This window comes from Macaca mulatta, chromosome 15, assembly GCF_049350105.2.
Source record: "Macaca mulatta isolate MMU2019108-1 chromosome 15, T2T-MMU8v2.0, whole genome shotgun sequence".
Lineage (NCBI taxonomy): Eukaryota > Metazoa > Chordata > Mammalia > Primates > Cercopithecidae > Macaca > Macaca mulatta.
Window position 1 is genome coordinate 28,886,326 of NC_133420.1, and position 25,294 is coordinate 28,911,619.

Below are 25,294 nucleotides of genomic sequence, written 5' to 3' on the forward strand. Positions count from 1 at the left end.
TCTGTGGAATATGAGAACAGATATTTCGGATCCCATTGAAGACTACAGGGCCAAAGGAAATATCCTCCGATAACAAAGAGAAAGAAGCTTTCTGAGAAACTTCTTTGTGTTCTGTGAAATCATCTCACAGAGTTACAGCTTTCCCCTCAAGAAGCCTTTCGCTAAGACAGTTCTTGTGGAATGGCAAAGTGATATTTGGAAGCCCATAGAGGGCTATGTTGAAAAAGGAAATATCCTCAGATGAAATCTGGAAAGAAGCTTTCTGAGAAACTGCTGAGTGTTCTGTTAATTCATCTCACAGAGTTACATCTGTATTTCGTGGATCTCTTTGCTAGCCTTATTTCTGTGGAATCTGAGAACAGATATTTCGGATCCCATTGAAGACTATAGGGCCAAAGGAAATATCCTCCGATAACAGAGGGAAAGAAGCTTTCTGAGAGACTTCTTTGTGTTCTGTGAAATCATCTCACAGAGTTACAGCTTTCCCCTCAAGAAGCCTTTCGCTAAGACAGTTCTTGTGGAATTGGCAAAGTGATATTTGGAAGCCCATAGAGGGCTATGGTGAAAAAGGAAATATCCTCAGATGAAATCTGGAAAGAAGCTTTCTGAGAAACTGCTTAGTGTTCTGTTAATTCATCTCACAGAGTTACATCTGTATTTCGTGGATCTCTTTGCTAGCCTTATTTCTGTGGAATCTGAGAACAGATATTTCGGATCCCATTGAAGACTATAGGGCCGAAGGAAATAAAATCCGATAATAAAGAGAAAGAAGCTTTCTGAGAAACTTCTTTGTGTTCTGTGAAATCATCTCACAGAGTTACAGCATTCCCCTCAAGAAGCCTTTCGCTACGACAGTTCTTGTGGAATTGGCAAAGGGATATTTGGAAGCCCTTAGAGGACTATGGTGAAAAAGGAAATATCCTCAGTTGAAATCTGGAAAGAAGCTTTCTGAGAAACTGCTTAGTGTTCTGTTAATTCATCTCACAGAGTTACATCTGTATTTCGTGGATCTCTTTGCTAGACTTATTTCTGTTTAATCTGAGAACAGATATTTCGGATCCTATTGAAGACTATAGGGCCAAAGAAATATCCTCCGATAACAAAGAGAAAGAAGCTTTCTGAGAAACTTCTTTGTGTTCTGTGAAATCATCTCACAGAGTTACAGCTTTCCCCTCAGGAAGCCTTTCGCTAAGACAGTTCTTGTGGAATTGGCAAAGTGATATTTGGAAGCAAATAGAGGGCTATGGTGAAAAAGGAAATATACTCAGATGAAATCTCGAAAGAAGCTTTCTGAGAAACTGCTGAATGTTCTGTTAATTCATCTCACAGAGTTACATCTGTATTTCGTGGATCTCTTTGCTAGCCTTATTTCTGTGGAATCTGAGAACAGATATTTCGGATCCCATTGAAGACTATTGGACCAAAGGAAATATCCTCCGATAACAAAGAGAAAGAAGCTTTCTGAGAAACTTCTTTGAGTTCTGTGAAATCATCTCACAGAGTTACAGCTTTCCCCTCAAGAAGCCTTTCGCTACGACAGTTCTTGTGGAATTGGCAAAGTGATATTTGGAAGCCCATAGAGGGCTATGGTGAAAAAGGAAATATCCTCAGATGAAATCTGGAAAGAAGCTTTCTGAGAAACTGCTTAGTGTTCTGTTAATTCATCTCACAGAGTTACATCTGTATTTCGTGGATCTCTTTGCTAGCCTTATTTCTGTGGAATCTCAGAACAGATATTTCGGATCCCATTGAAGACTATAGGGCCAAAGGATATAATCTCCGATAACAAAGAGAAAGAAGCTTTCTGAGAAACTTCTTTGTGTTCTGTGAAATCATCTCACAGAGTTACAGCATTCCCTTCAAGAAGCCTTTCGCTAAGACAGTTCTTGTGGAATTGGCAAAGTGATATTTAGAAGCCCATAGAGGGCTATGGTGAAAAAGGAAATATCCTCAGATGAAATCTGGAAAGAAGCTTTCTGAGAAACTGCTGAGTGTTCTGTTAATTCATCTCACAGAGTTACATCTGTATTTCGTGGATCTCTTTGCTAGCCTTATTTCTGTGGAATCTGAGAACAGATATTTCGGATCCCATTGAAGACTATAGGACCAAAGGAAATATCCTCCGATAACAAAGAGAAAGAAGCTTTCTGAGAAACTTCTTTGTGTTCTGTGAAATCATCTCACAGAGTTACAGCATTCCCCTCAAGAAGCCTTTCGCTAAGACAGTTCTTGTGGAATTGGCAAAGTGATATTTGGAAGCCCATAGAGGGCTATGGTGAAAAAGGAAATATCCTCAGATGAAATCTGGAAAGAAGCTTTCTGAGAAACTGCTGAGTGTTCTGTTAATTCATCTCACAGATTTACATCTGTATTTCGTGGATCTCTTTGCTAGCCTTATTTCTGTGGAATCTGAGAACAGATATTTCGGATCCCATTGAAGACTATAGGACCAAAGGAAATATCCTCCGATAACAAAGAGAAAGAAGCTTTCTGAGAAACTTCTTTGTGTTCTGTGAAATCATCTCACAGAGTTACAGCTTTCCCCTCAAGAAGCCTTTCGCTAAGACAGTTCTTGTGGAATTGGCAAAGTGATATTTGGAAGCCCATAGAGGGCTACGGTGAAAAAGGAAATATCCTCAGATGAAATCTGGAAAGCAGCTTTCTGAGAAACTGCTGAGTGTTCTGTTAATTCATCTCACAGAGTTACATCTGTATTTCGTGGATCTCTTTGCTAGCCTTATTTCTGTGGAATCTGAGAACAGATATTTCGGATCCCATTGAAGACTATAGGGCCAAAGGAAATATCCTCCGATAATAAAGAGAAAGATGCTTTCTGAGAAACTTCTTTGTGTTCTGTGAAATCATCTCACAGAGTTACAGCTTTCCCCTCAAGAAGCCTTTCGCAAAGACAGTTCTTGTGGAATTGGCAAAGTGATATTTGGAAGCCCTTAGAGGGCTATGGTGAAAAAGGAAATATCCTCAGATGAAATCTGGAAAGAAGCTTTCTCAGAAACTGCTTAGTGTTCTGTGAAATCATCTCACAGAGTTACAGCTTTCCCCTCAAGAAGCCTTTCGCTAAGACAGTTCTTGTGGAATTGGCAAAGTGATATTTGGAAGCCCATAGAGGGCTATGGTGAAAAAGGAAATATCCTCACTTGGAATCTGGAAAGAAGCTTTCTGAGAAACTGCTGAGTGTTCTGTTAATTCATCTCACAGAGTTACATCTGTATTTCGTGGATCTCTTTGCTAGCCTTATTTCTGTGGAATCTGAGAACAGATATTTCGGATCCCATTGAAGACTATAGGGCCAAAGGAAATATCCTCCGATAACAAAGAGAAAGAAGCTTTCTGAGAGACTTCTTTGTGTTCTGTGAAATCATCTCACAGAGTTACAGCTTTCCCCTCAAGAATCCTTTCGCTAAGACAGTTCTTGTGGAATTGGCAAAGTGATATTTGGAAGCCCATAGAGGGCTATGGTGAAAAAGGAAATATCCTCAGATGAAATATGGAAAGAAGCTTTCTGAGAAACTGCTTAGTGTTCTGTTAATTCATCTCACAGAGTTACATCTGTATTTCGTGGATCTCTTTGCTAGACTTATTTCTGTGGAATCTGAGAACAGATATTTCGGATCCTTTTGAAGACTATAGGGCCAAAGGAAATATCCTCCGATAACAAAGAGAAAGAAGCTTTCTGAGAAACTTCTTTGTGTTCTGTGAAATCATCTCACAGAGTTACAGCTTTCCCCTCAAGAAGCCTTTCGCTAAGACAGTTCTTGTGGAATTGGCAAAGTGATATTTGGAAGCCCGTAGAGGGCTATGGTGAAAAACGAAATATCCTCAGATGAAATCTGGAAAGAAGCTTTCTGAGAAACTGCTTAGTGTTCTGTTAATTCATCTCACAGAGTTACATCTGTATTTCGTGGATCTCTTTGCTAGCCTTATTTCTGTGGAATCTGAGAACAGATATTTCGGATCCCATTGAAGACTATAGGGCCAAAGGAAATAATCTCCGATGACAAAGAGAAAGAAGCTTTCTGAGAAACTTCTTTGTGTTCTGTGAAATCATCTCATAGAGTTACAGCATTCCCCTCAAGAAGCCTTTCGCTAAGACAGTTCTTGTGGAATTGGCAAAGTGATATTTGGAAGCCCATAGAGGGCTACGGTGAAAAAGGAAATATCCTCAGATGAAATCTGGAAAGAAGCTTTCTGAGAAACTGCTGAGTGTTCTGTTAATTCATCTCACAGAGTTACATCTATATTTCGTGGATCTCTTTGCTAGACTTATTTCTGTGGAATCTGAGAACAGATATTTCGGATCCCATTGAAGACTATAGGGCCAAAGGATATATCCTCCGATAACAAAGAGAAAGAAGCTTTCTGAGAAACTTCTTTGTGTTCTGTGAAATCATCTCACAGAGTTACAGCTTTCCCCTCAAGAAGCCTTTCGCTAAGACAGTTCTTGTGGAATTGGCAAAGTGATATTTGGAAGCCCATAGAGGGCTATGGTTAAAAATGAAATATCCTCAGATGAAATCTGGAAAGAAGCTTTCTGAGAAACTTCTGAGTGTTCTGTTAATTCATCTCACAGAGTTACATCTGTATTTCGTGGATCTCTTTGCTAGCCTTATTTCTGTGGAATCTGAGAACAGATATTTCGGATCCCATTGAGGACTATAGGACCAAAGGAAATATCCTCCGATAACAAAGAGAAAGAAGCTTTCTGAGAAACTTCTTTGTGTTCTGTGAAATCATCTCACAGAGTTACAGCTTTCCCCTCAAGAAGCCTTTCGCTAAGACAGTTCTCGTGGAATTGGCAAAGTGATATTTGGAAGCCCATAGAGGGCTATGGTGAAAAAGGAAATATCCTCAGATGAAATCTGGAAAGAAGCTTTCTGAGAAACTGCTTAGTGTTCTGTTAATTTATCTCACAGAGTTACATCTGTATTTCGTGGATCTCTTTGCTAGCCTTATTTCTGTGGAATCTGAGAACAGATATTTCGGATCCCTTTGAAGACTATAGGGCCAAAGAAAATATCCTCCGATAACAAAGAGAAAGAAGCTTTCTGAGAAACTTCTTTGTATTCTGTGAAATCATCTCACAGAGCTACAGCTTTCCCCTCAAGAAGCCTTTCGCTAAGACAGTTCTTGTGGAATTGGCAAAGTGATATTTGGAAGCCCATAGGGGGCTATGGTGAAAAAGGAAATATCCTCAGATGAAATCTGGAAAGAAGCTTTCTGAGAAACTGCTTAGTGTTCTGTTAATTCATCTCACAGAGTTACATCTGTATTTCGTGGATCTCTTTGCTAGCCTTATTTCTGTGGAATCTGAGAACAGATATTTCGGATCCCATTGAAGACTATAGGGCCAAAGGAAATAATCTCCGGTAACAAAGAGAAAGAAGCTTTCTAAGAAACTTCTTTGTGTTCTGTGAAATCATCTCACAGAGTTACAGCACTCCCTTCAAGAAGCCTTTCGCTAAGACAGTTCTTGTGGAATTGGCAAAGTGATATTTGGAAGCCTATAGAGGGCTATGGTGAAAAAGGAAATATCCTCAGATGAAATCTGGAAAGAAGCTTTCTGAGAAACTGCTGAGTTTTCTGTTAATTCATCTCACAGAGTTACATCTGTATTTCGTGGATCTCTTTGCTAGCCTTATTTCTGTGGAATCTGAGAACAGATATTTCGGATCCCATTGAAGACTATAGGGCCAAAGGAAATATCCTCCGATAACAAAGAGAAAGAAGCTTTCTGAGAAACTCCTTTGTGTTCTGTGAAATCATCTCACAGAGTTACAGCTTTACCCTCAAGAAGCCTTTCGCTAAGACAGTTCTTGTGGAATTGGCAAAGTGATATTTGGAAGCCCTTAGAGGGCTATGGTGAAAAAGGAAATATCCTCAGATGAAATCTGGAAAGAAGCTTTCTGAGAAACTTCTGAGTGTTCTGTTAATTCATATCACAGAGTTACATCTGTATTTCGTGGATCTCTTTGCTAGCCTTATTTCTGTGGAATCTGAGAACAGATATTTCGGATCCCATTGAAGACTATAGGACCAAAGGAAATATCCTCCGATAACAAAGAGAAAGAAGCTTACTGAGAAACTTCTTTGTGTTCTGTGAAATCATCTCTCAGAGTTACAGCTTTCCCCTCAAGAAGCCTTTCGCTAAGACAGTTCTCGTGGAATTGGCAAAGTGATATTTGGAAGCCCATAGAGGGCTATGGTGAAAAAGGAAATATCCTCAGATGAAATCTGGAAAGAAGCTTTCTGAGAAACTGCTTAGTGTTCTGTTAATTCATCTCACAGAGTTACATCTGTATTTTGTGGATCTCTTTGCTAGCCTTATTTCTGTGGAATGTGAGAACAGATATTTCGAATCCCATTGAAGACTATAGGGCCAAAGAAAATATCCTCCGATAACAAAGAGAAAGAAGCGTTCTGAGAAACTTCTTTGTATTCTGTGAAATCATCTCACAGAGTTACAGCTTTCCCCTCAAGAAGCCTTTCGCTAAGACAGTTCTTGTGGAATTGGCAAAGTGATATTTGGAAGCCCATAGAGGGCTATGGTGAAAAAGGAAATATCCTCAGATGAAATCTGGAAAGAAGCTTTGTGTGAAACTGCTTAGTGTTCTGTTAATTCTTCTCACAGAGTTACATCTGTATTTCGTGGATCTCTTTGCTAGACTTATTTCTGTGGAATCTGAGAACAGATATTTCGGATCCTTTGAAGACTATAGGGCCAAAGGAAATATCCTCCGATAACAAAGAGAAAGAAGCTTTCTGAGAAACTTCTTTGTGTTCTGTGAAATCATCTCACAGAGTTACAGCTTTCCCCTCAAGAAGCCTTTCGCTAAGACAGTTCTTGTAGAATTGGCAAAGTGATATTTGGAAGCCCATAGAGGGCTATGGTGAAACAGGAAATATCCTCAGATGAAATCTGGAAAGAAGCTTTCTGAGAACCTGCTTAGTGTTCTGTTAATTCATCTCACAGAGTTACGTCTGCATTTCGTGGATCTCTTTGCTAGACTTATTTCTGTGGAATCTGAGAACAGATATTTCGGATCCCATTGAAGACTATAGAGCCAAAGGAAATATCCTCCGATAACAAAGAGAAAGAAGCTTACTGAGAAACTTCTTTGTGTTCTGTGAAATCATCTCACAGAGTTACAGCTTTCCTCTCAAGAAGCCTTTCGCTAAGACAGTTCTTGTGGAATTGGCAAAGCGATATTTGGAAGCCCATAGAGGGCTATGGTGAAAAAGGAAATATCCTCAGATGAAATCTGGAAAGAAGCTTTCTGAGAAACTGCTTAGTATTCTGTGAATTCATTTCACAGAGTTACATCTGTATGTCGTGGATCTCTTTGCTAGCCTTATTTCTGTGGAATCTGAGAACAGATATTTCGGATCCCATTGAAGACTATAGGGCCAAAGGAAATATCCTCCGATAACAAAGAGAAAGAAGCGTTCTGAGAAACTTCTTTGTGTTCTGTGAAATCATCTCACAGAGTTACAGCTTTCCCCTCAAGAAGCCTTTCGCTAAGACAGTTCTTGTGGAATTGGCAAAGTGATATTTGGAAGCCCATAGAGGGCTATGGTGAAAAAGGAAATATCCTCAGATGAAATCTGTAAAGAAGCTTTCTGAGAAACTGCTTAGTGTTCTGTTAATTCATCTCACAGAGTTACAACTGAATTTCGTGGATCTCTTTGCTAGACTTATTTCTGTGGAATCTGAGAACAGATATTTCGGATCCCTTTGAAGACTATAGGGCCAAAGGAAATATCCTCCGATAACAAAGAGAAAGAAGCTTTCTGAGAAACTTCTTTGTGTTCTGTGAAATCATCTCACAGAGTTACAGCTTTCCCCTCAAGAAGCCTTTCGCTAAGACAGTTCTTGTGGAATTGGCAAAGTGATATTTGGAAGCCCATAGAGGGCTATGGTGAAAAAGGAAATATCCTCAAATGAAATCTGGCAAGAAGCTTTCTGAGAACCTGCTTAGTGTTCTGTTAATTCATCCCACAGAGTTTCGTCTGCATTTCGTGGATCTCTTTGATAGACTTATTTCTGTGGAATCTGAGAACAGATATTTCGGATCCCATTGAAGACTATAGGGACAATGGAAATTTCCTCCGATAACAAAGAGAAAGAAGCTTACTGAGAAACTTCTTTGTGTTCTCTGAAATCATCTCACAGCGTTACAGCTTTCCCCTCAAGAAGCCTTTCGCTAAGACAGTTCTTGTGGAATTGGCAAAGCGATATTTGGAAGCCCATAGAGGGCTACGGTGAAAAAGGAAATATCCTCAGATGAAATCTGGAAAGAAGCTTTCTGAGAAACTGCTTAGTGTTCTGTGAATTCAACTCACAGAGTTACATCTGTATTTCGTGGATCTCTTTGCTAGCCTTATTTCTGTGGAATCTGAGAACAGATATTTCGGATCCCATTGAGGACTATAGGACCAAAGGAAATATCCTCCGATAACAAAGAGAAAGAAGCTTTCTGAGAAACTTCTTTGTGTTCTGTGAAATCATCTCACAGAGTTACAGCTTTCCCCTCAAGAAGCCTTTCGCTAAGACAGTTCTCGTGGAATTGGCAAAGTGATATTTGGAAGCCCATAGAGGGCTATGGTGAAAAAGGAAATATCCTCAGATGAAATCTGGAAAGAAGCTTTCTGAGAAACTGCTTAGTGTTCTGTTAATTCATCTCACAGAGTTACATCTGTATTTCGTGGATCTCTTTGCTAGCCTTATTTCTGTGGAATCTGAGAACAGATATTTCGGATCCCTTTGAAGACTATAGGGCCAAAGAAAATATCCTCCGATAACAAAGAGAAAGAAGCTTTCTGAGAAACTTCTTTGTATTCTGTGAAATCATCTCACAGAGTTACAGCTTTACCCTCAAGAAGCCTTTCGCTAAGACAGTTCTTGTGGAATTGGCAAAGTGATATTTGGAAGCCCTTAGAGGGCTATGGTGAAAAAGGAAATATCCTCAGATGAAATCTGGAAAGAAGCTTTCTGAGAAACTTCTGAGTGTTCTGTTAATTCATATCACAGAGTTACATCTGTATTTCGTGGATCTCTTTGCTAGCCTTATTTCTGTGGAATCTGAGAACAGATATTTCGGATCCCATTGAAGACTATAGGACCAAAGGAAATATCCTCCGATAACAAAGAGAAAGAAGCTTACTGAGAAACTTCTTTGTGTTCTGTGAAATCATCTCTCAGAGTTACAGCTTTCCCCTCAAGAAGCCTTTCGCTAAGACAGTTCTCGTGGAATTGGCAAAGTGATATTTGGAAGCCCATAGAGGGCTATGGTGAAAAAGGAAATATCCTCAGATGAAATCTGGAAAGAAGCTTTCTGAGAAACTGCTTAGTGTTCTGTTAATTCATCTCACAGAGTTACATCTGTATTTTGTGGATCTCTTTGCTTGCCTTATTTCTGTGGAATGTGAGAACAGATATTTCGAATCCCATTGAAGACTATAGGGCCAAAGAAAATATCCTCCGATAACAAAGAGAAAGAAGCTTTCTGAGAAACTTCTTTGTATTCTGTGAAATCATCTCACAGAGTTACAGCTTTCCCCTCAAGAAGCCTTTCGCTAAGACAGTTCTTGTGGAATTGGCAAAGTGATATTTGGAAGCCCATAGAGGGCTATGGTGAAAAAGGAAATATCCTCAGATGAAATCTGGAAAGAAGCTTTGTGTGAAACTGCTTAGTGTTCTGTTAATTCTTCTCACAGAGTTACATCTGTATTTCGTGGATCTCTTTGCTAGACTTATTTCTGTGGAATCTGAGAACAGATATTTCGGATCCTTTGAAGACTATAGGGCCAAAGGAAATATCCTCCGATAACAAAGAGAAAGAAGCTTTCTGAGAAACTTCTTTGTGTTCTGTGAAATCATCTCACAGAGTTACAGCTTTCCCCTCAAGAAGCCTTTCGCTAAGACAGTTCTTGTAGAATTGGCAAAGTGATATTTGGAAGCCCATAGAGGGCTATGGTGAAACAGGAAATATCCTCAGATGAAATCTGGAAAGAAGCTTTCTGAGAACCTGCTTAGTGTTCTGTTAATTCATCTCACAGAGTTACGTCTGCATTTCGTGGATCTCTTTGCTAGACTTATTTCTGTGGAATCTGAGAACAGATATTTCGGATCCCATTGAAGACTATAGAGCCAAAGGAAATATCCTCCGATAACAAAGAGAAAGAAGCTTACTGAGAAACTTCTTTGTGTTCTGTGAAATCATCTCACAGAGTTACAGCTTTCCTCTCAAGAAGCCTTTCGCTAAGACAGTTCTTGTGGAATTGGCAAAGCGATATTTGGAAGCCCATAGAGGGCTATGGTGAAAAAGGAAATATCCTCAGATGAAATCTGGAAAGAAGCTTTCTGAGAAACTGCTTAGTATTCTGTGAATTCATTTCACAGAGTTACATCTGTATGTCGTGGATCTCTTTGCTAGCCTTATTTCTGTGGAATCTGAGAACAGATATTTCGGATCCCATTGAAGACTATAGGGCCAAAGGAAATATCCTCCGATAACAAAGAGAAAGAAGCGTTCTGAGAAACTTCTTTGTGTTCTGTGAAATCATCTCACAGAGTTACAGCTTTCCCCTCAAGAAGCCTTTCGCTAAGACAGTTCTTGTGGAATTGGCAAAGTGATATTTGGAAGCCCATAGAGGGCTATGGTGAAAAAGGAAATATCCTCAGATGAAATCTGTAAAGAAGCTTTCTGAGAAACTGCTTAGTGTTCTGTTAATTCATCTCACAGAGTTACAACTGAATTTCGTGGATCTCTTTGCTAGACTTATTTCTGTGGAATCTGAGAACAGATATTTCGGATCCCTTTGAAGACTATAGGGCCAAAGGAAATATCCTCCGATAACAAAGAGAAAGAAGCTTTCTGAGAAACTTCTTTGTGTTCTGTGAAATCATCTCACAGAGTTACAGCTTTCCCCTCAAGAAGCCTTTCGCTAAGACAGTTCTTGTGGAATTGGCAAAGTGATATTTGGAAGCCCATAGAGGGCTGTGGTGAAAAAGGAAATATCCTCAAATGAAATCTGGAAAGAAGCTTTCTGAGAACCTGCTTAGTGTTCTGTTAATTCATCCCACAGAGTTACGTCTGCATTTCGTGGATCTCTTTGATAGACTTATTTCTGTGGAATCTGAGAACAGATATTTCGGATCCCATTGAAGACTATAGGGACAATGGAAATTTCCTCCGATAACAAAGAGAAAGAAGCTTACTGAGAAACTTCTTTGTGTTCTCTGAAATCATCTCACAGCGTTACAGCTTTCCCCTCAAGAAGCCTTTCGCTAAGACAGTTCTTGTGGAATTGGCAAAGCGATATTTGGAAGCCCATAGAGGGCTACGGTGAAAAAGGAAATATCCTCAGATGAAATCTGGAAAGAAGCTTTCTGAGAAACTGCTTAGTGTTCTGTGAATTCATCTCACAGAGTTACATCTGTATTTCGTGGATCTCTTTGCTAGCCTTATTTCTGTGGAATCTGAGAACAGATATTTCGGATCCCATTGAAGACTATAGGACCAAAGGAAATATCCTCCGATAACAAAGAGAAAGAAGCGTTCTGAGAAACTTCTTTGTGTTCTGTGAAATCATCTCACAGAGTTACAGCTTTCCCCTCAAGAAGCCTTTCGCTAAGACAGTTCTTGTGGAATTGGCAAAGTGATATTTGGAAGCCCATAGAGGGCTATGGTGAAAAAGGAAATATCCTCAGATGAAATCTGTAAAGAAGCTTTCTGAGAAACTGCTTAGTGTTCTGTTAATTCATCTCACAGAGTTACAACTGAATTTCGTGGATCTCTTTGCTAGACTTATTTCTGTGGAATCTGAGAACAGATATTTCGGATCCCTTTGAAGAGTATAGGGCCAAAGGAAATATCCTCCGATAACAAAGAGAAAGAAGCTTTCTGAGAAACTTCTTTGTGTTCTGTGAAATCATCTCACAGAGTTACAGCTTTCCCCTCAAGAAGCATTTCGCTAAGACAGTTCTTGTGGAATTGGCAAAGTGATATTTGGAAGCCCATAGAGGGCTATGGAGAAAAAGGAAATATCCTCAGATGAAATCTGGGAAGAAGTTTTCTGAGAACCTGCTTAGTGTTCTGTTAATTCATCTCACAGAGTTACGTCTGCATTTCGTGGATCTCTTTGCTAGACTTATTTCTGTGGAATCTGAGAATAGATATTTCGGATCCCATTGAAGACTACAGGGCCAAAGGAAATATCCTCCGATAACAAAGAGAAAGAAGCTTACTGAGAAACTTCTTTGTGTTCTGTGAAATCATCTCACAGAGTAACAGCTTTCCCCTCAAGAAGCCTTTCGCTAAGACAGTTCTTGTGGAATTGGCAAAGTGATATTTGGAAGCCCATAGAGGGCTATGGTGAAAAAGGAAATATCCTCAGATGAAATCTGGAAAGAAGCTTTCTGAGAAACTGCTGAGTGTTCTGTTAATTCATCTCACAGATTTACATCTGTATTTCGTGGATCTCTTTGCTAGCCTTATTTCTGTGGAATCTGAGAACAGATATTTCGGATCCCATTGAAGACTATAGGACCAAAGGAAATATCCTCCGATAACAAAGAGAAAGAAGCTTTCTGAGAAACTTCTTTGTGTTCTGTGAAATCATCTCACAGAGTTACAGCTTTCCCCTCAAGAAGCCTTTCGCTAAGACAGTTCTTGTGGAATTGGCAAAGTGATATTTGGAAGCCCATAGAGGGCTACGGTGAAAAAGGAAATATCCTCAGATGAAATCTGGAAAGCAGCTTTCTGAGAAACTGCTGAGTGTTCTGTTAATTCATCTCACAGAGTTACATCTGTATTTCGTGGATCTCTTTGCTAGCCTTATTTCTGTGGAATCTGAGAACCGATATTTCGGATCCCATTGAAGAATATAGGGCCAAAGGAAATATCCTCCGATAACAAAGACAAAGAAGCTTTCTGAGAAACTTCTTTGTATTCTGTGAAATCATCTCACAGAGTTACAGCTTTCCCCTCAAGAAGCCTTTCGCTAAGACAGTTCTTGTGGAATTGGCAAAGTGATATTTGGAAGCCCATAGAGGGCTATGGTGAAAAAGGAAATATCCTCACATGAAATCTGGAAAGAAGCTTTCAGAGAAACTGCTGAGTGTTCTGTTAATTCATCTCACAGAGTTACATCTGTATTTCGTGGATCTCTTTGCTAGCCTTATTTCTGTGGAATCTGAGAACAGATATTTCGGATCCCATTGAAGACTATAGGGCCAAAGGAAATATCCTCCGATAACAAAGAGAAAGAAGCTTTCTGAGAAACTTCTTTGTGTTCTGTGAAATCATCTCACAGAGTTACAGCTTTCCCCTCAAGAAGCCTTTCGCTAAGACAGTTCTTGTGGAATTGGCAAAGTGATATTTGGAAGCCCTTAGAGGGCTATGGTGAAAAAGGAAATATCCTCAGATGAAATCTGGAAAGAAGCTTTCTGAGAAACTTCTCAGTGTTCTGTTAATTCATCTCACAGAGTTACATCTGTATTTCGTGGATCTCTTTGCTAGCCTTATTTCTGTGGAATCTGAGAACAGATATTTCGGATCCCATTGAAGACTATAGGGCCAAAGGAAATATCCTCCGATAACAAAGAGAAAGAAGCTTTCTGAGAAACTTCTTTGTGTTCTGTGAAATCATCTCTCAGAGTTACAGCTTTCCCCTCAAGAAGCCTTTCGCTAAGACAGTTCTCGTGGAATTGGCAAAGTGATATTTGGAAGCCCATAGAGGGCTATGGTGAAAAAGGAAATATCCTCAGATGAAATCTGGAAAGAAGCTTTCTGAGAAACTGCTTAGTGTTCTGTTAATTCATCTCACAGAGTTACATCTGTATTTCGTGGATCTCTTTGCTAGCCTTATTTCTGTGGAATCTGAGAACAGATATTTCGGATCCCATTGAAGACTATAGGGCCAAAGAAAATATCCTCCGATAACAAAGAGAAAGAAGCTTTCTGAGAAACTTCTTTGTATTCTGTGAAATCATGTCACAGAGTTACAGCTTTCCCCTCAAGAAGCCTTTCGCTAGGACAGTTCTTGTGGAATTGGCAAAGTGATATTTGGAAGCCCATAGAGGGCTATGGTGAAAAAGGAAATATCCTCAGATGAAATCTGGAAAGAAGCTTTCTGTGAAACTGCTTGTGTTCTGTTAATTCTTCTCACAGAGTTACATCTGTATTTCGTGGATCTCTTTGCTAGACTTATTTCTGTGGAATCTGAGAACAGATATTTCGGATCCCTTTGAAGACTATAGGGCCAAAGGAAATATCTTCCGATAACAAAGAGAAAGAAGCTTTCTGAGAAACTTCTTTGTGTTCTGTGAAATCATCTCACAGAGTTACAGCTTTCCCCTCAAGAAGCCTTTCGCTAAGACAGTTCTTGTGGAATTGGCAAAGTGATATTTGGAAGCCCTTAGAGGGCTATGGTGAAAAAGGAAATATCCTCAGATGAAATCTGGAAAGAAGCTTTCTGAGAACCTGGTTAGTGTTCTGTTAATTCATCTCACAGAGTTACGTCTGCATTTCGTGGATCTCTTTGCTAGACTTATTTCTGTGGAATCTGAGAAAAGATATTTCGGATCCCATTGAAGACTATAGGGCCAAAGGAAATATCCTCCGATAACAAAGAGAAAGAAGCTTACTGAGAAACTTCTTTGTGTTCTGTGAAATCATCTCACAGCGTTACAGCTTTCCCCTCAAGAAACCTTTCGCTAAGACAGTTCTTGTGGAATTGGCAAAGCGATATTTGGAAGCCCATAGAGGGCTATGGTGAAAAAGGAAATATCCTCAGATGAAATCTGGAAAGAAGCTTTCTGAGAAACTGCTTAGTGTTCTGTAAATTCATCGCACAGAGTTACATCTGTGTTTCGTGGATCTCTTTCCTAGCCTTATTTCTGTGGAATCTGAGAACAGATATTTCGGATCCCATTGAAGACTATAGGGCCAAAGAGAATATCCTACGATAACAAAGAGAAAGAAGCTTTCTGAGAAACTTCTTTGTATTCTGTGAAATCATCTCACAGAGTTACAGCTTTCCCCTCAAGAATCCTTTCGCTAAGACAGTTCTTGTGGAATTGGCAAAGTGATATTTGGAAGCCCATAGAGGGCTATGGTGAAAAAGGAAATATCCTCAGATGAAATATGGAAAGAAGCTTTCTGAGAAACTGCTTAGTGTTCTGTTAATTCATCTCACAGAGTTACATCTGTATTTCGTGGATCTCTTTGCTAGACTTATTTCTGTGGAATCTGAGAACAGATATTTCGGATCCTTTTGAAGACTATAGGGCCAAAGGAAATATCCTCCGATAACAAAGAGAAAGAAGCTTTCTGAGAAACTTCTTTGTGTTCTGTGAAATCATCTCACAGAGTTACAGCTTTCCCCTCAAGAAGCCTTTCGCTAAGACAGTTCTTGTGGAATTGGCAAAGTGATATTTGGAAGCCCGTAGAGGGCTATGGTGAAAAACGAAATATCCTCAGATGAAATCTGGAAAGAAGCTTTCTGAGAAACTGCTTAGTGTTCTGTTAATTCATCTCACAGAGTTACATCTGTATTTCGTGGATCTCTTTGCTAGCCTTATTTCTGTGGAATCTGAGAACAGATATTTCGGATCCCATTGAAGACTATAGGGCCAAAGGAAATAATCTCCGATGACAAAGAGAAAGAAGCTTTCTGAGAAACTTCTTTGTGTTCTGTGAAATCATCTCATAGAGTTACAGCATTCCCCTCAAGAAGCCTTTCGCTAAGACAGTTCTTGTGGAATTGGCAAAGTGATATTTGGAAGCCCATAGAGGGCTACGGTGAAAAAGGAAATATCCTCAGATGAAATCTGGAAAGAAGCTTTCTGAGAAACTGCTGAGTGTTCTGTTAATTCATCTCACAGAGTTACATCTATATTTCGTGGATCTCTTTGCTAGACTTATTTCTGTGGAATCTGAGAACAGATATTTCGGATCCCATTGAAGACTATAGGGCCAAAGGATATATCCTCCGATAACAAAGAGAAAGAAGCTTTCTGAGAAACTTCTTTGTGTTCTGTGAAATCATCTCACAGAGTTACAGCTTTCCCCTCAAGAAGCCTTTCGCTAAGACAGTTCTTGTGGAATTGGCAAAGTGATATTTGGAAGCCCATAGAGGGCTATGGTTAAAAATGAAATATCCTCAGATGAAATCTGGAAAGAAGCTTTCTGAGAAACTTCTGAGTGTTCTGTTAATTCATCTCACAGAGTTACATCTGTATTTCGTGGATCTCTTTGCTAGCCTTATTTCTGTGGAATCTGAGAACAGATATTTCGGATCCCATTGAAGACTATAGGGCCAAAGGAAATAATCTCCGGTAACAAAGAGAAAGAAGCTTTCTAAGAAACTTCTTTGTGTTCTGTGAAATCATCTCACAGAGTTACAGCACTCCCTTCAAGAAGCCTTTCGCTAAGACAGTTCTTGTGGAATTGGCAAAGTGATATTTGGAAGCCTATAGAGGGCTATGGTGAAAAAGGAAATATCCTCAGATGAAATCTGGAAAGAAGCTTTCTGAGAAACTGCAGAGTTTTCTGTTAATTCATCTCACAGAGTTACATCTGTATTTCGTGGATCTCTTTGCTAGCCTTATTTCTGTGGAATCTGAGAACAGATATTTCGGATCCCATTGAAGACTATAGGGCCAAAGGAAATATCCTCCGATAACAAAGAGAAAGAAGCTTTCTGAGAAACTCCTTTGTGTTCTGTGAAATCATCTCACAGAGTTACAGCTTTACCCTCAAGAAGCCTTTCGCTAAGACAGTTCTTGTGGAATTGGCAAAGTGATATTTGGAAGCCCTTAGAGGGCTATGGTGAAAAAGGAAATATCCTCAGATGAAATCTGGAAAGAAGCTTTCTGAGAAACTTCTGAGTGTTCTGTTAATTCATATCACAGAGTTACATCTGTATTTCGTGGATCTCTTTGCTAGCCTTATTTCTGTGGAATCTGAGAACAGATATTTCGGATCCCATTGAAGACTATAGGACCAAAGGAAATATCCTCCGATAACAAAGAGAAAGAAGCTTACTGAGAAACTTCTTTGTGTTCTGTGAAATCATCTCTCAGAGTTACAGCTTTCCCCTCAAGAAGCCTTTCGCTAAGACAGTTCTCGTGGAATTGGCAAAGTGATATTTGGAAGCCCATAGAGGGCTATGGTGAAAAAGGAAATATCCTCAGATGAAATCTGGAAAGAAGCTTTCTGAGAAACTGCTTAGTGTTCTGTTAATTCATCTCACAGAGTTACATCTGTATTTTGTGGATCTCTTTGCTAGCCTTATTTCTGTGGAATGTGAGAACAGATATTTCGAATCCCATTGAAGACTATAGGGCCAAAGAAAATATCCTCCGATAACAAAGAGAAAGAAGCTTTCTGAGAAACTTCTTTGTATTCTGTGAAATCATCTCACAGAGTTACAGCTTTCCCCTCAAGAAGCCTTTCGCTAAGACAGTTCTTGTGGAATTGGCAAAGTGATATTTGGAAGCCCATAGAGGGCTATGGTGAAAAAGGAAATATCCTCAGATGAAATCTGGAAAGAAGCTTTGTGTGAAACTGCTTAGTGTTCTGTTAATTCTTCTCACAGAGTTACATCTGTATTTCGTGGATCTCTTTGCTAGACTTATTTCTGTGGAATCTGAGAACAGATATTTCGGATCCTTTGAAGACTATAGGGCCAAAGGAAATATCCTCCGATAACAAAGAGAAAGAAGCTTTCTGAGAAACTTCTTTGTGTTCTGTGAAATCATCTCACAGAGTTACAGCTTTCCCCTCAAGAAGCCTTTCGCTAAGACAGTTCTTGTAGAATTGGCAAAGTGATATTTGGAAGCCCATAGAGGGCTATGGTGAAACAGGAAATATCCTCAGATGAAATCTGGAAAGAAGCTTTCTGAGAACCTGCTTAGTGTTCTGTTAATTCATCTCACAGAGTTACGTCTGCATTTCGTGGATCTCTTTGCTAGACTTATTTCTGTGGAATCTGAGAACAGATATTTCGGATCCCATTGAAGACTATAGAGCCAAAGGAAATATCCTCCGATAACAAAGAGAAAGAAGCTTACTGAGAAACTTCTTTGTGTTCTGTGAAATCATCTCACAGAGTTACAGCTTTCCTCTCAAGAAGCCTTTCGCTAAGACAGTTCTTGTGGAATTGGCAAAGCGATATTTGGAAGCCCATAGAGGGCTATGGTGAAAAAGGAAATATCCTCAGATGAAATCTGGAAAGAAGCTTTCTGAGAAACTGCTTAGTATTCTGTGAATTCATTTCACAGAGTTACATCTGTATGTCGTGGATCTCTTTGCTAGCCTTATTTCTGTGGAATCTGAGAACAGATATTTCGGATCCCATTGAAGACTATAGGGCCAAAGGAAATATCCTCCGATAACAAAGAGAAAGAAGCTTTCTGAGAAACTTCTTTGTGTTCTGTGAAATCATCTCACAGAGTTACAGCTTTCCCCTCAAGAAGCCTTTCGCTAAGACAGTTCTTGTGGAATTGGCAAAGTGATATTTGGAAGCCCTTAGAGGGCTATGGTGAAAAAGGAAATATCCTGAGATGAAATCTGGAAAGAAGCTTTCTGAGAAACTTCTGAGTGTTCTGTTAATTCATCTCACAGAGTTACATCTGTATTTCGTGGATCTCTTTGCTAGCCTTATTTCTGTGGAATCTGAGAACAGATATTTCGGATCCCATTGAAGACTATAGGACCAAAGGAAATATCCTCCGATAACAAAGAGAAAGAAGCTTTCTGAGAAACTTCTTTGTGTTCTGTGAAATCATCTCTCAGAGTTACAGCTTTCCCCTCAAGAAGCCTTTCGCTAAGACAGTTCTCGTGGAATTGGCAAAGTGATATTTGGAAGCCCATAGAGGGCTATGGTGAAAAAGGAAATATCCTCAGATGAAATCTGGAAAGAAGCTTTCTGAGAAACTGCTTAGTGTTCTGTTAATTCATCTCACAGAGTTACATCTGTATTTAGTGGATCTCTTTGCTAGCCTTATTTCTGTGGAATCTGAGAACAGATATTTCGGATCCCATTGAAGACTATAGGGCCAAAGAAAATATCCTCCGATAACAAAGAGAAAGAAGCTTTCTGAGAAACTTCTTTGTATTCTGTGAAATCATCTCACAGAGTTACAGCTTTCCCCTCAAGAAGCCTTTCGCTAAGACAGTTCTCGTGGAATTGGCAAAGTGAAATTTGGAAGCCCCTAGAGGGCTATGGTGAAAAAGGAAATATCCTCAGATGAAATCTGGAAAGAAGCTTTCTGTGAAACTTCTTAGTGTTCTGTTAATTCTTCTCACAGAGTTACATCTGTATTTCGTGGATCTCTTTGCTAGACTTATTTCTGTGGAATCTGAGAACAGATATTTCTGATCCCTTTGAAGACTATAGGGCCAAAGGAAATATCCTCCGATAACAAAGAGAAAGAAGCTTTCTGAGAAACTTCTTTGTGTTCTGTGAAATCATCTCACAGAGTTACAGCTTTCCCCTCAAGAAGCCTTTCGCTAAGACAGTTCTCGTGGAATTGGCAAAGTGATATTTGGAAGCCCATAGAGGGCTATGGTGAAAAAGGAAATATCCTCAGATGAAATCTGGAAAGAAGCTTTCTGAGAAACTGCTTAGTGTTCTGTTAATTCATCTCACAGAGTTACATCTGTATTTTGTGGATCTCTTTGCTAGCCTTATTTCTGTGGAATGTGAGAACAGATATTTTGGATCCCATTGAAGACTATAGGGCCGAAGAAAATATCCTCCGATAACAAAGAGAAAGAAGCTTTCTGAGAAACTTCTTTGTATTCTGTGAAATCATCTCACAGAGTTACAGCTTTCCCCTCAAGAAGCCTTTCGCTAAGACAGTTCTCGTGGAATTGGCAAAGTGATATTTGGAAGCCCATAGAGGGCTATGGTGAAAAAGGAAATATCCTCAGATGAAATCTGGAAAGCAGCTTTCTGAGAAACTGCTGAGTGTTCTGTTAATTCATCTCACAGAGTTACATCTGTATTTCGTGGATCTCTTTGCTAGCCTTATTTCTGTGGAATCTGAGAACCGATATTTCGGATCCCATTGAAGAATATAGGGCCAAAGGAAATATCCTCCGATAACAAAGAGAAAGAAGCTTTCTGAGAAACTTCTTTGTATTCTGTGAAATCATCTCACAGAGTTACAGCTTTCCCCTCAAGAAGCCTTTCGCTAAGACAGTTCTTGTGGAATTGGCAAAGTGATATTTGGAAGCCCTTAGAGGGCTATGGTGAAAAAGGAAATATCCTCAGATGAAATCTGGAAAGAAGCTTTCTGAGAAACTTCTCAGTGTTCTGTTAATTCATCTCACAGAGTTACATCTGTATTTCGTGGATCTCTTTGCTAGCCTTATTTCTGTGGAATCTGAGAACAGATATTTCGGATCCCATTGAAGACTATAGGACCAAAGGAAATATCCTCCGATAACAAAGAGAAAGAAGCTTTCTGAGAAACTTCTTTGTGTTCTGTGAAATCATCTCTCAGAGTTACAGCTTTCCCCTCAAGAAGCCTTTCGCTAAGACAGTTCTCGTGGAATTGGCAAAGTGATATTTGGAAGCCCATAGAGGGCTATGGTGAAAAAGGAAATATCCTCAGATGAAATCTGGAAAGAAGCTTTCTGAGAAACTGCTTAGTGTTCTGTTAATTCATCTCACAGAGTTACATCTGTATTTCGTGGATCTCTTTGCTAGCCTTATTTCTGTGGAATCTGAGAACAGATATTTCGGATCCCATTGAAGACTATAGGGCCAAAGAAAATATCCTCCGATAACAAAGAGAAAGAAGCTTTCTGAGAAACTTCTTTGTATTCTGTGAAATCATGTCACAGAGTTACAGCTTTCCCCTCAAGAAGCCTTTCGCTAGGACAGTTCTTGTGGAATTGGCAAAGTGATATTTGGAAGCCCATAGAGGGCTATGGTGAAAAAGGAAATATCCTCAGATGAAATCTGGAAAGAAGCTTTCTGTGAAACTGCTTGTGTTCTGTTAATTCTTCTCACAGAGTTACATCTGTATTTCGTGGATCTCTTTGCTAGACTTATTTCTGTGGAATCTGAGAACAGATATTTCGGATCCCTTTGAAGACTATAGGGCCAAAGGAAATATCTTCCGATAACAAAGAGAAAGAAGCTTTCTGAGAAACTTCTTTGTGTTCTGTGAAATCATCTCACAGAGTTACAGCTTTCCCCTCAAGAAGCCTTTCGCTAAGACAGTTCTTGTGGAATTGGCAAAGTGATATTTGGAAGCCCTTAGAGGGCTATGGTGAAAAAGGAAATATCCTCAGATGAAATCTGGAAAGAAGCTTTCTGAGAACCTGGTTAGTGTTCTGTTAATTCATCTCACAGAGTTACGTCTGCATTTCGTGGATCTCTTTGCTAGACTTATTTCTGTGGAATCTGAGAAAAGATATTTCGGATCCCATTGAAGACTATAGGGCCAAAGGAAATATCCTCCGATAACAAAGAGAAAGAAGCTTACTGAGAAACTTCTTTGTGTTCTGTGAAATCATCTCACAGCGTTACAGCTTTCCCCTCAAGAAACCTTTCGCTAAGACAGTTCTTGTGGAATTGGCAAAGCGATATTTGGAAGCCCATAGAGGGCTATGGTGAAAAAGGAAATATCCTCAGATGAAATCTGGAAAGAAGCTTTCTGAGAAACTGCTTAGTGTTCTGTAAATTCATCGCACAGAGTTACATCTGTGTTTCGTGGATCTCTTTCCTAGCCTTATTTCTGTGGAATCTGAGAACAGATATTTCGGATCCCATTGAAGACTATAGGGCCAAAGAGAATATCCTACGATAACAAAGAGAAAGAAGCTTTCTGAGAAACTTCTTTGTATTCTGTGAAATCATCTCACAGAGTTACAGCTTTCCCCTCAAGAATCCTTTCGCTAAGACAGTTCTTGTGGAATTGGCAAAGTGATATTTGGAAGCCCATAGAGGGCTATGGTGAAAAAGGAAATATCCTCAGATGAAATATGGAAAGAAGCTTTCTGAGAAACTGCTTAGTGTTCTGTTAATTCATCTCACAGAGTTACATCTGTATTTCGTGGATCTCTTTGCTAGACTTATTTCTGTGGAATCTGAGAACAGATATTTCGGATCCTTTTGAAGACTATAGGGCCAAAGGAAATATCCTCCGATAACAAAGAGAAAGAAGCTTTCTGAGAAACTTCTTTGTGTTCTGTGAAATCATCTCACAGAGTTACAGCTTTCCCCTCAAGAAGCCTATCGCTAAGACAGTTCTTGTGGAATTGGCAAAGTGATATTTGGAAGCCCGTAGAGGGCTATGGTGAAAAACGAAATATCCTCAGATGAAATCTGGAAAGAAGCTTTCTGAGAAACTGCTTAGTGTTCTGTTAATTCATCTCACAGAGTTACATCTGTATTTCGTGGATCTCTTTGCTAGCCTTATTTCTGTGGAATCTGAGAACAGATATTTCGGATCCCATTGAAGACTATAGGGCCAAAGGAAATAATCTCCGATGACAAAGAGAAAGAAGCTTTCTGAGAAACTTCTTTGTGTTCTGTGAAATCATCTCATAGAGTTACAGCATTCCCCTCAAGAAGCCTTTCGCTAAGACAGTTCTTGTGGAATTGGCAAAGTGATATTTGGAAGCCCATAGAGGGCTACGGTGAAAAAGGAAATATCCTCAGATGAAATCTGGAAAGAAGCTTTCTGAGAAACTGCTGAGTGTTCTGTTAATTCATCTCACAGAGTTACATCTATATTTCGTGGATCTCTTTGCTAGACTTATTTCTGTGGAATCTGAGAACAGATATTTCGGATCCCATTGAAGACTATAGGGCCAAAGGATATATCCTCCGATAACAAAGAGAAAGAAGCTTTCTGAGAAACTTCTTTGTGTTCTGTGAAATCATCTCACAGAGTTACAGCTTTCCCCTCAAGAAGCCTTTCGCTAAGACAGTTCTTGTGGAATTGGCAAAGTGATATTTGGAAGCCCATAGAGGGCTATGGTTAAAAATGAAATATCCTCAGATGAAATCTGGAAAGAAGCTTTCTGAGAAACTTCTGAGTGTTCTGTTAATTCATCTCACAGAGTTACATCTGTATTTCGTGGATCTCTTTGCTAGCCTTATTTCTGTGGAATCTGAGAACAGATATTTCGGATCCCATTGAGGACTATAGGACCAAAGGAAATATCCTCCGATAACAAAGAGAAAGAAGCTTTCTGAGAAACTTCTTTGTGTTCTGTGAAATCATCTCACAGAGTTACAGCTTTCCCCTCAAGAAACCTTTCGCTAAGACAGTTCTCGTGGAATTGGCAAAGTGATATTTGGAAGCCCATAGAGGGCTATGGTGAAAAAGGAAATATCCTCAGATGAAATCTGGAAAGAAGCTTTCTGAGAAACTGCTTAGTGTTCTGTTAATTCATCTCACAGAGTTACATCTGTATTTCGTGGATCTCTTTGCTAGCCTTATTTCTGTGGAATCTGAGAACAGATATTTCGGATCCCTTTGAAGACTATAGGGCCAAAGAAAATATCCTCCGATAACAAAGAGAAAGAAGCTTTCTGAGAAACTTCTTTGTGTTCTGTGAAATCATCTCTCAGAGTTACAGCTTTCCCCTCAAGAAGCCTTTCGCTAAGACAGTTCTCGTGGAATTGGCAAAGTGATATTTGGAAGCCCATAGAGGGCTATGGTGAAAAAGGAAATATCCTCAGATGAAATCTGGAAAGAAGCTTTCTGAGAAACTGCTTAGTGTTCTGTTAATTCATCTCACAGAGTTACATCTGTATTTCGTGGATCTCTTTGCTAGCCTTATTTCTGTGGAATCTGAGAACAGATATTTCGGATCCCATTGAAGACTATAGGGCCAAAGAAAATATCCTCCGATAACAAAGAGAAAGAAGCTTTCTGAGAAACTTCTTTGTATTCTGTGAAATCATGTCACAGAGTTACAGCTTTCCCCTCAAGAAGCCTTTCGCTAGGACAGTTCTTGTGGAATTGGCAAAGTGATATTTGGAAGCCCATAGAGGGCTATGGTGAAAAAGGAAATATCCTCAGATGAAATCTGGAAAGAAGCTTTCTGTGAAACTGCTTGTGTTCTGTTAATTCTTCTCACAGAGTTACATCTGTATTTCGTGGATCTCTTTGCTAGACTTATTTCTGTGGAATCTGAGAACAGATATTTCGGATCCCTTTGAAGACTATAGGGCCAAAGGAAATATCTTCCGATAACAAAGAGAAAGAAGCTTTCTGAGAAACTTCTTTGTGTTCTGTGAAATCATCTCACAGAGTTACAGCTTTCCCCTCAAGAAGCCTTTCGCTAAGACAGTTCTTGTGGAATTGGCAAAGTGATATTTGGAAGCCCTTAGAGGGCTATGGTGAAAAAGGAAATATCCTCAGATGAAATCTGGAAAGAAGCTTTCTGAGAACCTGGTTAGTGTTCTGTTAATTCATCTCACAGAGTTACGTCTGCATTTCGTGGATCTCTTTGCTAGACTTATTTCTGTGGAATCTGAGAAAAGATATTTCGGATCCCATTGAAGACTATAGGGCCAAAGGAAATATCCTCCGATAACAAAGAGAAAGAAGCTTACTGAGAAACTTCTTTGTGTTCTGTGAAATCATCTCACAGCGTTACAGCTTTCCCCTCAAGAAACCTTTCGCTAAGACAGTTCTTGTGGAATTGGCAAAGCGATATTTGGAAGCCCATAGAGGGCTATGGTGAAAAAGGAAATATCCTCAGATGAAATCTGGAAAGAAGCTTTCTGAGAAACTGCTTAGTGTTCTGTAAATTCATCGCACAGAGTTACATCTGTGTTTCGTGGATCTCTTTCCTAGCCTTATTTCTGTGGAATCTGAGAACAGATATTTCGGATCCCATTGAAGACTATAGGGCCAAAGAGAATATCCTACGATAACAAAGAGAAAGAAGCTTTCTGAGAAACTTCTTTGTATTCTGTGAAATCATCTCACAGAGTTACAGCTTTCCCCTCAAGAATCCTTTCGCTAAGACAGTTCTTGTGGAATTGGCAAAGTGATATTTGGAAGCCCATAGAGGGCTATGGTGAAAAAGGAAATATCCTCAGATGAAATATGGAAAGAAGCTTTCTGAGAAACTGCTTAGTGTTCTGTTAATTCATCTCACAGAGTTACATCTGTATTTCGTGGATCTCTTTGCTAGACTTATTTCTGTGGAATCTGAGAACAGATATTTCGGATCCTTTTGAAGACTATAGGGCCAAAGGAAATATCCTCCGATAACAAAGAGAAAGAAGCTTT